The following is a 15,014-nucleotide window of genomic DNA, read 5'->3' as shown; positions in this document are numbered from 1 at the left end:
TTGAGTGAGAAGTATTAATGGCCTGAGTCTATCTTACAGAAAGATTACAGAGGTGTAAAGATGAGCTGATAGAACCTGCAGAAGTTGATATAATAATTTTGGAAGAACTTGTCCCAGCCTTCCAGTCCTCAGGAGGGAAGGATGCTGAACAAGAAGAGAATAGAGACAGTACTTTGAAATGGTGTGCATCATTTCAACTGTAAGAGTAACTGTAGCCAAGAACGCAACAAGAATTTGATTAAGAAGAATGATTAACTCCGGGCACATCTAGGCCAAGCATACTTCATTCTTGATTGGCCTGAGAATAGGACACCACCTCATGACAGCAATAATATAATGAAAACACAAGCAGATTAAATCATCAGTTTGGGTATAGATGCATCTTCATCTGTCTTTAGGAAAGGTATGGAAAAGAATTTAGAACACAGGTTAAGAATGAGGTCATGAAGAGAAAATATGACCTATGTATACAAGTATTAACCTGAGCCTAAACACTAGAGGAATATTTTTAGTACTGATCAATTACTGCTTTTATCACTGGGTTGGCTGAAGTCCATATGGGGCATTAAATCGTGCAAATACTTTTTCAAGTAGACTAACCCAATCTACTCTTGGATTGGAGCTTAGGAAGAAACGTTAGGAAACAGAAACTCAAGATCGGGAAAAGTTTGATGTGCTTGCTTTCTCTGTTGGAACAGGTTTCAAGTAATCTAAGTCTCTTGAAACATTCTCTCTGGCATAGGAGGCACAATGTAGGAGGCACAATGTTTAGGAAATCAACACCAAAGGCTTCACATAGAAGATTTTGTGTAGTCCTCAAATCAACTGTACCATGTATAAGTTATAATTCCCATTTTATTGATGGGTTAACCAAGGTTTAGAGAAGTTAGGTGACTTGTTCAGGGTCACAATAACTAGATTAGTAGCACCAACTTCATATACTTCAGACCTGATTTTAAAGTGGGAAGGGAGGGATAAAGTAGGAGACTGGGATTGACATATGTACACTACTATACATAAAATAGATAACTAATAAGGACCTACTGTATAGCACAGGGAACTTGTCTCAATACTCTGTAATGACCTATATGGGAAAAGAATCTAAAAAAGAGTGCAGGTGTGTATATGTAAAACTGACACACTTTGTTGTACAGCAGAAACTAACACAGCATTGTAAATCAACTGTACTCGGATAAAAAATTTTTTTAAAAAGTGAACCATGAACAAATGGCCATAAATAAGCAATGTCTTAAGAGACTGTGACTGGTTTTCAAAGGAGTCAAATTAATTTTTATCAAAGGTAGGGAAGGGGTAAAGAGAAGATCAAGGTAGGTTATCAGATGATTTTGGTTAGATAGAAGTTCTGGCATTAAAGATAAAGTGATTGAAGAGTGACACAGAAATTCTAGGGAGAAATTCTTGGGCTTCCCTGGTGGCACAGTGGTTGACAGTCCACCTGCTGATGCAGGGGACGTGGGTTCGTGCCCCGGTCTGGGAAGATCCCACATGCTGTGGAGTGGCTGGGCCCGTGAGCCATGGCTGCTGAGCCTGCACGTCCGGAGCCTGTGCTCCATGGAGGGAGAGGCCACAACAGTGAGAGGCCCGCGTACCGCAAAAAAAAAAAAAAAATCTAGGGAGAAATTCTTGACCACACTAGAGGAACAGAGCTTGTCAGGGTAAATAAGGATCTATGGCTTCCAGGCAACTGGCTAGAGAACACAAAGAGATCATACCCATAAAATCTAACATGTTAGCTGTGATTTCATCCAACATCACAGCCCTCTCACTGTTAAAGATGTCCTGCTAATGTAAATGTAAACGAGACTGAAGAATTAGTTCCACAAATCGAGCTACCGATGAATTAACCCCTCTTACCTTCCACAGTACATTGTCCTCAAGCCCAAGGGTCCATTAACTGAACACACAAATGGAGCTTCACAACCCTCAAAATCTTCTCTGTATGCTGCGCCCAGATGCTCACAGTGTTCTTCCCCTGTGACCACGTGGAAAATCCTCCTGGCATTTAAGATCATCTCCCTCAAGCCTTCCTGTCAGAAAGAGAACAGCCCTAAGTGAAATGCTGCAAATCAATGAGTTGGTAAACCAGCTACAGAAACAGTGTGTTACAGCCCATCAGACCTCTGAAAGTCTCCCTCTTTGAAGATGTAAGAATGAAAGAGACACATCTGAACTAAAACCCAGAGAAGCATTTGCTATGCAGGCAAGTTCAGATGACCTTTTTAAATGACAAGAATATTTCACTTCTGATTCTGACCTCAGAAACAGATTTCAAACTGAGTTTCAGTAAAGAGGCTATAAATTATAGTAATAAAATACAATAGAGCCAACAATTATTGAGAACTTGGGTGCCTGGCACTGAGCTAAGTGTATAACATGCATGGTATCATTTAATCCCTTACACCTTCCTAATAGGTTGGTATTATTTTTAATGTCATTTTACAGAAGTGGAAGGAGGCATTCCTCTGCTTCTGTAGTGAAGTGAAGTGAAACATTCTCCCCAAGATAACAGAATTGGTTTTACAGCCAGATTCAAATGCATATCCGTATGGGTACAAAGTCTTTGTTCTTCAAACACTAGACCACACTGCTTCAAAATGAAGACCAGAAACCAACACAGAGACAGTGGGTCACTTCTCAGTACCTACTGTATGCTGGGTACTCTATCAAGAAAAATATTCATAATAGTAAGGATACACTGGTGTCAACAAGGCCTGTCTAGGACATGTTGGAACTCAACTCATGAGAGAGTCTAATTAATTTCTCTGAGGTAAGAGTTGTTCTGGGAGGCAGGATCCAATTCTGATTGTTTAATAAGGACTAAATTTATCCAGAGACAAAGGTGAAATGGGAAACATTCTGTACAAGAAATGACAGCTGCTGCTTGAAGGGAGAAGACAGAGGAATTGTGTATGATCTCCTGTGGGCTTTCAAATAAACCACTGGGCTAAAAGTATGCTTGGGATAGATCAGATGGAGAAAAGCATCCTGGATCTTGGAAACCACTGAACAATCGTGGGCTGGAGGACTGTGGACTGGTAGGCTTGACTGCAGCATCAATACACTGAAATATTTATGTTATTTAATAGGAGACTGTTATTCTTTCACTTTTTATAAGAGAAATACAATTGACCTTTGGGAAGTCTGATGACAGGAAAACAAGTATAAAGTGATGGCTGGCCTTATCAAGTTTAAATATTTGAAAAGGTATAATTCATGTAAATGTTTAGCCTTTTTTTAATTGTGCAAGGGCAAAACCTGCCTAGGTTGGTATTTACTTTTCTAATTAGAAAAGCTTGAGTGATGTGAACAATTAAGATAATACAATACCTTTACAAGATAATTAATCTTTTCTTTGGGATTCATCTTACCACATCCCAAGCTGATGTGATTTACCTCCCAGTTAAGGATATGTTAGAATGTAATTGGAGCCATTTGCTCTATCAGAGAAGAAAAGATCATGGAATTTGCATCTCATATATCTAGAAATTAAAACTGAAGGACTGACCACTTGACACCACAGAAGTTCCTGAAGTGAAGCCTGTTGAGCTCAATTCGTTGTGGTGGCTAAATGAATCCTCTGTTCAATTTGAATGTATGATGAAACTCCTATTAGAACATTGCAGTGTAATAATCGACAACATAATGAAACTGCCAAAGACAAAATGCAAATACCTCTCTACTGACCCTTCAGAACTATACTCTGTACTTAGAAAGAAGCAAATACCATTGCCAGACATGTAGCATTCCCCTGTATTCTACCTCCCCTCTACCCATCAGAGAATGCTGAGACATTCTTTTGGATACCCATTCCTTTAGAATCAAACACTTGAAATTCAGCAGCAATGGTAGGTTGCAGAATTTGGAATGGTATATAGATTCAACTAGCAAGAGTATTTGAAAATTACTACTACTATCTCCTAACACTCTCACTTTATAACAGAAATGTATTTTTAGTATTAAAAATTTGGAGGGATATTATCTTAGGGTAACAATTTCATAGAGTAATTTAGCTTCATCAAACAAAACTGATGCTTTTAGTTTTGGGGGTTTGCTTCTGATCTGTGAAAACTTGATTAGGCATCAGCACTGATCTTTGGAAATTACTAATCTACATACACTGGCTTTTTAAAATAATTAACCTCTCAATCCATTATAATTTGGCCTCTAATCCTTTTAGGATGTATGGCTAGTAATGTCTTCAGTTGCTGACTCAGTGGTCTCTCGTCTCCTTAATCTAACTGGAGCTCTCATCAGCGTTTGTTATAGGTTGTCACTTCTTCCATCTTGAAAAACCTCTCTTTTTAATTTCAAGTACCCCACGCACAAGAGTAGGTTTCCTCTCTGGTGTCATTTTTTCTAATTCCCCTCTTTAGCGTCCTCTTCCTTTATTGTTGAAAGGCTTTTGTTTTTTGGGGGTTTTGTCTTAGTTCCCCCTTCCTTTCTTACTGTGCACACTCATCCTGGATTATCTTTCATATTCCTATGGCTTTAACGAATCACAAATCTTGACACCTAGGCCACACCTCGCTTCTGAGTATCATATCTGTATCTCCAACCATTAGATATGTCTACTTGAATGCCACAAAAGCACTTCAAACTTATCAAGTCCCCAAATGAACTCATCGTTTCTCCCTATCCTTTTGAGATCCCCGACTCTATAAGTAGAATTACTGTCTCCCATTGTCCAAGTCACAAACCTAGATATCGTTTGACTCAGTTACCAAGGCCCATTATTTCTGCCTCTTAAGTCAGGCCACCATTACCTTGAGCTTTGATTCCTTCTACAGCTAGCTAAATAGTGTTCCCCACCACCAACTTCATCCAACCATTCTCTGCACCGTAACCAGAACATGTTTTTAAAGCACACGTGATTACTCCACTTACTGCCGATGCTCCAATGGCTCCCCCATTATCCTCTGGATAAGGTCCAGAGTCCTTGACCGGGCTTATAAAACCCTGTGCCACTCATGAGCTGTTCTTGCTTACAGCTCCAGCTGACTAATTGTTCTACAATCTCTTTTATCCCTCCTTCTACCTGCATTCAACATTAGAGAATGTTCAACTTGTTTCATATACATATGTGATTCTAATCAATGCAATGGTTTTTATTTCTCTTTACTGAAATACTTGTAGAGACCAAGGATATGTATTTTACAAAATTATAACGATGCAATGAAATATAGCAGTCAGGAGCATGGGCTTTAAAATCACAAACCTGGGTTTTAATCCTGACTTTTCTAAATTATATCCACGTTATCAATCATATTAGTCAACTACTTCAAGCCTTAACTTCCTCATATGTAAAATGGGGATAATATTACTACCTGTGTTTCTAGAGTGGCTATTTGGATAACATGAGGTAATGCTAGTTAAATGTTTAATAAAATTGGTCCCATAGTGTTGTTGTAGTTTTTGGTTTTGTGTGTAAAGCATTTAAACTACTTATTCTAATATTCTCCATAATTTTTATTTAACCTCATCTCTCCTCACATATTAAAGTAAACCTTTTCTACTGTTACCTATCCTGGACAATCTCAGGCCCCAAATAGACAATATTAGTTCCTTCCTGTTTGGACTATTTTCCCATCTGGAACTCATTCTTCTCTTCCTCCAACTTGCTGATTGAAATTCCACTTTTCTCATTTAGGTTAGTTTAGGTTCCTCCTTCTCCGTGAAGCCTTCTCAGATGTCTGTTATTCACCTGGATCTTTCCTTTCTCAGAGCTCCTCTGATAATTGATGCTATAGTACACACATTGTCTTAGTTCTTCAATCACTTCACATGCATAAAAAAATCAACCTCCTTCACCTCTCTCAGCAGCATCTTGTGTCTGGATGAATACATATTTGAACTGAATTTCTGAGTGGCCTCTACAATGCATCATCCTTTTCCTGTCCCCCACCCCCTTTGACAGGTACTTTCAACTACTATTTCTAGATCCTTATATTAAATGTTACTTGTTAATGATGATACTGAAATTTCTTCTTTTTTTTAAGCACATACACAAAAAAGAAATGGCACTTTTAAGTTTGCTTGTTTTACTTACAATTGAAACTCTAGCCTCTGCAGTTTACCCCAAAACAAAAATTTCACACTGATTTCTGAATCTTACCCTCTTTGGATGTCTTGTAGGTTTATGATTACTTTGCATTTTCAAAATTTTTAACCTGTCTGGAACAGTTTTACAGGTGTCATTCTTTCTCAGGAAAGGTAGATTTTTATTACCTTACAAGGATGACAAATGCAAGTCCGCAGCGTAATATAATTTTATTAAACACATTAAATGCTCAGCATCTCTCCTCTGCACCATTTGCTATGGTGGACAGATACCCTTACCAAGGAAGGGAGGGCTGTTGAGGTGATGGAATGTGAATTTTTTTCCTGTACTATTTTCTCTTAAAATTCTAGCTTTAGATAGCAGATCACATCTCCACAGAGGAATGCAGGCCTCCCTTTACACTCTCTCTTTCTATACAAGTCAGACACTATAAATTTCTTATTTCTTTCTCTAAACTTCCTCATCCTCTTATTCACCATTAAAAGTTTCTTTCCAGAAAACTGTCTTTTAGGTAGCATTTTGCTTTGCATCAAAACCAGAGATCTAATCATGGTGGGTCTTGAAAAACATGCAAATATTCACTTGAATATAGACATTTCTCTTTTGCCTTTTGCCAGGACTGTTTATGGTTGGTTTCAAAAAAGATTTGGAACTTCTCAGGCTATGGACTAAAAAGCATTTTTCATTTTCCAGCTCCTTCCTTTATGTGGAAAGAATTGATATCTTTGAAAATAAAAAAGGAGATGTGCCATTTTGGTGTAGGTTTTATATTATAAAGTTCTAGATTTTGCACTATGTCCAAAATGACAAGGAGTTGTTTTAAAAGTCAGCTTCCATGAAGTACCTTGGAGAAGAGTGTGTGTGTGTGTGTGTGTGTGTGTGTGTGTGTGTGTGTGTGTGTGTCTGCTTCTCGTGGAAGCAGAGAACAGGTAGGGCTTTACTTTCTACCCAACAATAAACAAAGCAATGTTAAGTCTGTTAAATTTTACTCTTTTACTGACTCCCTCTTTAAGATGGCCAAAAAGAAGAATTCTGTAGCAAATGGTTTAAAAAGCCCAAAATAGTAAGAATAATTTCAATTGATCAAAACAGCATGGGACATGTTATATGTGACCGAGCATGCTTTTGATACCAGTTCCCTAAAAGGAATTTGCATTTTGAAATTTTCAGACTGAACTACTTAAAATGTGAACTGAGTCTGTTATTCCTATGGGCATCTCCTCTGTCGTTGGTTTTAGTGATTACTCTGTCACTTCTTCTTTAATTTCTATACTTTAATGAGGACATGCAAGTGTGCCTATGGAATTTTCCTATTAATGTCGGAGTGATTTAAGAACTGACCATAGTATAAGAGAAAAAAACCTCTCTTCCAGGTTCAGCATTCTATTTAATTCGGTAGCTAGTGACAGAGCTGAGAGCCACTTGATAGGAAGATTCAGCTTCTGCTCCAGGCGTTTCCTCTGGGACCTTTGGGATAGAACTAAGCACAGCTATCTGTAAATCAGCTTGTCCATTTCTGGGCCACCCAGCGTAATTGGAAGCACTGACTCTAGGCCATTTCACCCTTGGGTAGGAATGATGAAGTCGGGGTTTCTAATAATTGCATCTGATTACTGTCTCCAGTTTGAAGACAGAGAATGAAGCAAAAATGAATGAGCATGTCCATCCCATGTGGGGTTATTTGGGGCCAGTTATCATGGAGGAAGGAATCTTTGGTTTGGCTTGAGATTCCTCTTTAATTTCTTTTTTTAAAAAGTAGGTGAAACGTTTAATTTTCAGAGTAGGAAATCATACTTAGCATCTTTGTTATAGGATTCCCCTGTACAAACAGTGCAACAGACAGAAACCGTATAGGTGATGGTCTTCAGGCCATCAACATGCTCTTACACTTGTCACGAGAAGGGTTAGCCAATCTTATATTGATAAATATCAGGAAGAAGATCTCAGATGAATGATAGAATTCAATACAGATGGCTACAATGTTCAAGTATATGTGTTCCATTTGTGCTAAAATAATCTTTAATATTCCAAGTGAAAACAACAAAACAACAATAAAGTTGGGCTTGGGTTTAAACCATTTTAATGTAAGTCTGATCCTTGTATGCAGTAATGATAATAGTATCCTATTGGGAAAGAGTGAATTGTATTTAAACAATAATTGCAGACAAGTGACATGTAAATCAGTATGTGAAAAGGCATCAAGCTGCATAGATTATTCATTTTCTGCTATGTTCTTCTCTGGGTTCGTGCTCTGAAAATATGATTTATAGTGTGGTTTTAATGAGTAACGTTCTTTTGGATATGACTGTTTCATAGAAGTTAAAAAGGTTTAATTCTAGTAGTACCGAACACTTTAAAAATGTGACTATGAAATTACCACAAAACTGAATTTGTTTTAGAGAAATGATGAGGATGCACATGTAAGAAGTTTATAAATATTATGTTACCTTGGAAACAGTTACTAATTTGTTGTACAAAGTGATGTGTTTTTTATATGGAAAAAAGTGGCAATTTTATTTTTAAAGATGACTTTAAATCCATAGTCATGCTTCTCTTCATAATTGAATGAATCTTTTGCCTTTAAAGATTCATGTGGGGAGGGAAAAGCATGATTGTTGCTTCAATTTTTTGAGGGCTTGTGGGAATAAACAAGGCTGGAAAAATAAAAGATGACTTTAAAATATACAAAAAGGACAGGTGCTGAGACACAGAAGGAACTTGGTCTAGATGCTGTAACGCTGCACCAGGGGACAGAAAATAATAGAGGAACAGTTGTTTGTTCTGCACGTCAGTGGAAATCAGTGTGGAATTTGATGCAATCTGAACCCATAAACCAATTTATAAAATTCTTGGTGTAATGAATTCTCTTGCCCAATCAGGCATAAAGGCTGAGCTTTATACTAATTTTGACATGGTGGTAGAATATAATATCTGTACTTGATAGTACAGATGAAGGAACTGAACTGTGCTTTAACACCAGAGGTTAGCAGAAATCTTGTGAAGTTCTCAGCCATTAAATTTGTGTACTTGAATAATTCCTACCACAATCTTAATGTCAAGAAGACCCTAGCTGACATCTGTCAAGAAGACCCTAGCTGACATTATTAAAATGTTAATAATTTACCCTATTAAGAATTACAGACAGAAATATTTTTTTCTTTGAAACATAAGAATGAAATTTTACCTATTTAAGGTATACAAATGAACACTCTAAATAAAGCTTAGTCTATATATAGTCTATATATATATGAGTACAAGAAGATGATTAATATGGAGTTACCATCATTTCAGTTACTAACACCTGGTCTACTTGATAACTCTGGTAATTACATGTAAAAATACTAAGTCTGATCAGTGGCCTCAAGGAAAAAAACAGACTACAGCTAAAATCCACTTAAATTTCTTTATAATTCTGTAAAGCAGTAAACTGATTTTATAATATCATGCCTTTAGGGAATCTTTATTACATTAACTATGACATAATATCTTTTTCCTTAAACCAATTTTTAATGTTTCTAGATGTGTACAGTTAAAATTTCATATATTAACACTAACAGGAAGAAGAGAAAGCTATAATTATTGAAATATAAATGAATAATGAAAGATTTTAATTACAGAATAATAAAAAAATGAGTGTCCTTTTAAATCAGGCATAAAATAGAGGTGTCTTCAAATTAACTACTGGGTATCCTAGAAAATGCAATAAGATAAGAAAAAATATATATATAAGAAGTAAGAAATTGAAAAAGGAGAGACAAAGCAGTTGTTATTTGTGGATTATATGATAATCCACATATTGACTCTAAAAGAATTTGCAGATAAAATATTAGCATTAGAGAGTTCAAGGTTACAAGATCTGAGATATGAATACAAAAATCACCAACATTCCTATATATCAGCAATAACCAATTAGAAAATAAGAGATCCTACTGGTAAAAATGTAAAATGTATGAAGAAATATATCTAACAAAATAGGTACAAGAACCTTATGTAGCAAATTATAAAGCACTTGCAGAACACAGAAGTAAAACTCCTTAAATCAATAACTAAATTCAAAGTGATTTCAGTCAAAATCACAACTGGGTTTTTCACAACACATAACAAACCAATTGCAAAGTTCATATGAAATAACAGAAGATGGAGTAGATGCAGGTCTCCCTATTTGTTCCATTAAATACAGCTAAAACCTTGCAAATTACATATTTAAACACATGCGCGCGCACACACACACACACACACACACACAAGAAAACTCTGAAAGAGAGAGAAGGTAGGCAAGCTAGGAACATTGGGACCTGATTAGCCATATTGTAGCATGTTCCTAGAGGTTTCTTTTTGCCTCATATATCTTGGACTGAGTGAAGAAACTTTCAACCTAGAAATGCCAGTGGGTAAAGACAAATTTTAAAAAGAGCCCCACAAATGTTTACTCTCTCTTGCCAAAGGATTAGGAAAGGGGCACCCTAGTAAAGCAGAAAACTTTTAGACAATATTTGCCCTATTGCAGCAAAACACCCCAGAGAAAACTGTTGCCCTATTCCTGCTCCCATAAGTCATCAGAAAAGTAAAAACTAAAGAGACTGGCAAGACTGGCATGTTTGTGGAACAACCAGATAGAACTTTCATCTGTTGCTGATGACAGTCTCATTTAATTTAACCACTTCAGATAGCAATTTGGGAATATTTAGTAAAGCTGAAGATTGGCATACACTTTCACATAGCAATTTTACTTTTAAGTGTATCCCTAGTTAATAACTAATACATATACATAAGAAGATAAGTACAAGAATTTTTATTCTAGAACTATTGGTGTGATGGTTAGTTTTCATGTGTCAATTTGACTAGACCGTGGGGTGACCAGATATTTGGCTAAACATTATTTCAGAGTGTGTCTATGAGGGTGTTTCTGGATGAGATTAGCATTTGAATCAGTAGACTGAGTAAAGCGGATAACTTCCCACAATGTGGGAGGACATCATCCAATCGGTTGAGTGCTTGAATAGAACAAAAAGGTGACAAAAGGGAGAATTCAGGCTCTCTCTCTGCCTGACCACTTGAACTAGGACATTGGTCTTCTCCTGCCCTCATAATGGGACTTATACTCTATGTGTGTGTATACTATACATCTATATCTATGTATCTATCTATGAACCTATGTGTCTGTCTCCTATTGATTCTGTTTCTCTGGAGGACCCTAACAAAACTGGCTTTTTTTTTTTTAAGGTGGCTATAACTATATCAATAGCCTATCAACAAGAAATAAATTTATAAAACATATTAAATAATCCTTTGTATAAATACCAGTTACAATAAACTAGAACTGCACAGATACATGTCTCATAAAAATATTAATTGAAAAAAAGAAGATGAATGTATGTACAGGACAATATTATTTATGGAACGGTTTATGTTGTACAGTATGACACCACACTTTTAAGATGTCTATGTTTTACATGAACTGATACAAAATTAACCGTAGATGACATATGAAAAAGTTAAAAATATATTTTAATCCCTGTGGCAACTACTTAAAATGAAAATAAGCATAAGTAATAGCCAATGTAGAAATTAAAATGGAAATTAACGTGATGTTACTGAAACACAACTCTGTTTTTTTCAGTGTGGATTGGGAGTCCTTCCCCACTTTTCCAAATTCTCCCCCAAATGTGGAGTTTAAGGTGCTGATGTGTGTGTATTAAACTAGAAAGCCTGGGGAAAAAATGGAATTTAAAAAATTAAAGTTTTAAAAAACAGGCAAGGAGAAACCAAAGAACAAAACAACAGCAGCAACAACAAAGGAAAGGAGACAGTAGAAAACAAAGTGGTAGAAGCAAACCAAGCTTATCAATAAGCACTTTAAAGGTTAATGGACTAACTAATTAAAAGGCAGAGAGTGTCAAAATGATTTTAAAAAACAGGATCTAACTACACCCTGTCACAATGTGCTCTATTTAATTATCTTACAATCATCATTTCATAGTGATTGTGAATTATCTCCAACTCCCAAATACTACAAAGGCTATAATATAAATCAGTGCAATTGTACCGTAAATCTAAAAGTAACAACCACCTTCATGCTTTCTTTTATTTTTTATTTTTCTTTTTGTTTTCACTCATCTCTAAGATGTTGTCCCCAGGGTAGAGCATCTCCAACTATATTCTGCTCTTTTATTCCAATTGCCAGAAGAGAGCTCTGAGTAGCCCACCTCCTGGCCAGCATATCTTTTTTTTTTTTCTAACTTTTTTATTGTGGTAAAATACACATAATATAAAATTTACCATTTTAGTGTTAAATAGATTCATAATGTTGTGCTGCCACCATGACCATCATTACCAGAAGTCTTTTCATTTTGTAAAACTGAAACTCTATACCCATTAAATAATAACTGTCCATTCCCATTTACCCCCAGCCCCTGGACACCACCATTCTACTTTTAGTTTCAACGAGTGACTTCTCTAGGTACCTCATGTAAGTGGAATCATACAGTATTTGTCTTTTTGTGACTGGCTTACTTCACTTAGCATAATATCCTCAGGGTTCATCCATGTTGTGCATATGTCAGAATTGCCTTCCTTTTTAAGGTGGAATAATATTCCCTTGTATGTCTAGTCATCCCTCAGTATCCTTGGAGGATTGGTTTCAGGAGTCTCTGCAAATACCAAAATCCATGGATGTTCAAGTTCCTTATATAAAATGGCATAGTACAATGAATATAGTTGGCCCTCTGTATCTGCGGATTTTGCACCCATGGATTCAATCAACAGTGGATTGAACTTTCAATTTTGGTTGGTTGAATCTGCAGAGGCAAAGCCTGCAGATACAGAGGACCAAATGTATACACCACATTTTGTTTATCCAGTCATCTGTCAATGCTACTATGAACATGAGTGTACAAATAACTCTTCCAGGCATTCTTTCAATTCTACACCTGGAATTAGAACTGCTGGACATATGATAATTCTACTTTTAATTATTTGAAGAACCACCATACTGCCTTTCACAGTAGCTTTACCATTTTACATCCCTACCAATAGTGTACTGGATTCCATTTTCTCCACATCCTTACCAACACTTGTGGTTTTCTCTGTGTCAGTTTATTTGTTAGACAGTATTCATCCTAATGTATTTGAACAAGTATCTCATTGTAGTTTAGATTTTCATTTTGGTAATGAACAATGATGTTAAACATCTTTTCACATATGTGTTGACCATTTGTATGTCTTCTTTGAGAAATATCTATTCAAGTCCTTTGCCCATTTTTTGAATAGCATTCTTTGCTTTTTTGTTGTTATTAGGAGATCTCTATATATTCTAGACATTAATTCCTTATCAGATAAATGATTTGCCAATATTTTATCCCATTCTGTGTGTTACCTTTTTACTTGGTTGATAGTCTTTTGATATACAAAACTTTTTAGTTTTCAGTGCAATTTGTCTGTTTTTTCTTTTGTTGCCTGTGCCTTTGGTATCATATTCAAGGAATCATTACCAAATCCAATATTGTGAAATGTTTGCCCTATGTTTTCTTGAAGAGTTCGATAGTTTTAAGTTTTACATTTAGATCTTTGATCCATTTTAAATTAATTTTATATATGGTGTTAGGTAAAGGTCCAACTTCATTTTTTTGCATGTGGATGTTCAGTTTTCCTAGCAACATTTGTTGAAAATACTGTCCTTTCTTCACTGAAAGGTCTTGGCACTTTTGTCAAAAATCATTTGATCATGTATGTGAAAGTTTATTTTTCTGGGCTCTCTGTTATATTCCTTTGGTCTATATGTCTGCCTTTATGCCAGTACTGATTACTGTAGCTTTGTAGTGAGTTTTGAAATCAGGAAATGTGACTCCTCCAGCTTTATTCCAAGATTGTTTTGGCTATTCAGGGTGCTTGAGTTTCCATATGAATTTTAGAATGGGTTTTTCTATTTCTGCAAAACAAGTCATTGGGATTTTGTTAGGGATTGCATTCAATCTGTATATCACTTTAGGTAGTGTTGACATCTTAACAATACTGTCTTCTAACCCATGAACATGGGATGTGTTCCATTTATTTATATCTTTAATTTCTTGATTTATATACCACTAATCTTTTTAAAGATCCTCCTTGTATGTGACAAGTCACTTTTCTGTTGCTGCTTTGAAGAGTCCGTCTTTGTCTGTCTTTCAAAAATTTGATTATAACATGTCTTGATGCAGGTGTCTTTTAGTTTTTAGTTCAAATCCTTAATTGGAGTTTGCTGAACTCCTTGGAAGTTTATATTCATGCCTTTCATCAAATTTTGGATACTTCAGCCATTATTTCTTTAAATATTCTCTCTGCCCCTTCCTCTCTCTCTTCTTATATAACTCCCACAATGCATATATTGATCCAGTTGATGGTTTCCCACAGGTCTGTTAGGCTCTGCTAACATTTCTTTAATATTTTTTCTTTCTGTTCCTCAGTCACGATGATTTCCATTGTCCTATCTTCAAGTTCACTCTTTCTTTTTTTCTGCCTGGTCTAATCTGTCTTTTAATCCCTCTAGTGAGGTTTTCATTTCAATTATTGTATTTTCCAGCTCCAGAATTTCTTTTTATGTTTTCTATCTCTTTATCAATCATTCCATTTTGTTCACACATTGCTCTTTGACCTCCTCCACATCTTCCTTTCATTTTTTTGAGCATCCTCAAAGCAGTTGCCTTAAAGTCTCTGTTCAGTAGGTCTGCCATCAGTCTTTTTCAGGGACAGTTTCTGTTGATTTTTTTCCTTTGAATGTGCCATACTTTCCTTTTTCTTTGTATGCCTCATGATTCTTTTATTGAATATTGGACAGTTAAATCTAATGGCTTTAATCCTGGAGATCACATTATCCTACTTCCCTATGGTTTGCTGTGCTTTACTTTGGGGGGGGGTTGTTTGTGTGTTTATTGTTTTGTTTTTGATTGATGTACACTGC

General features: G+C 36.0%; 1 long non-coding RNA gene and 1 other non-coding gene across 2 annotated transcripts in view; both read left to right on the top strand.

The window, feature by feature from the left end:
• LOC113608254 (uncharacterized) overlaps positions 1 to 15,014 on the top strand; it is a 264,075-nt gene that overhangs the window by 154,311 nt on the left and 94,750 nt on the right. The gene's annotated exons all lie outside the window — the stretch shown is intronic.
• On the top strand, positions 8,619 to 8,735 carry LOC113608319 (U5 spliceosomal RNA). The gene has a single exon (XR_003428306.1). It is a non-coding gene; the product is annotated as a U5 spliceosomal RNA (small nuclear RNA).

Source organism: Aethalodelphis obliquidens, unplaced genomic scaffold (genome assembly GCF_003676395.1).
Source record: "Aethalodelphis obliquidens isolate GAN/ISIS:26980383/991018 unplaced genomic scaffold, ASM367639v1 scaffold52, whole genome shotgun sequence".
Classification (NCBI taxonomy): Eukaryota; Metazoa; Chordata; class Mammalia; order Artiodactyla; family Delphinidae; genus Aethalodelphis; species Aethalodelphis obliquidens.
The sequence above is the reverse complement of the archived record's forward strand: the minus strand, read 5'-3'. Positions and strand labels throughout refer to the sequence as shown.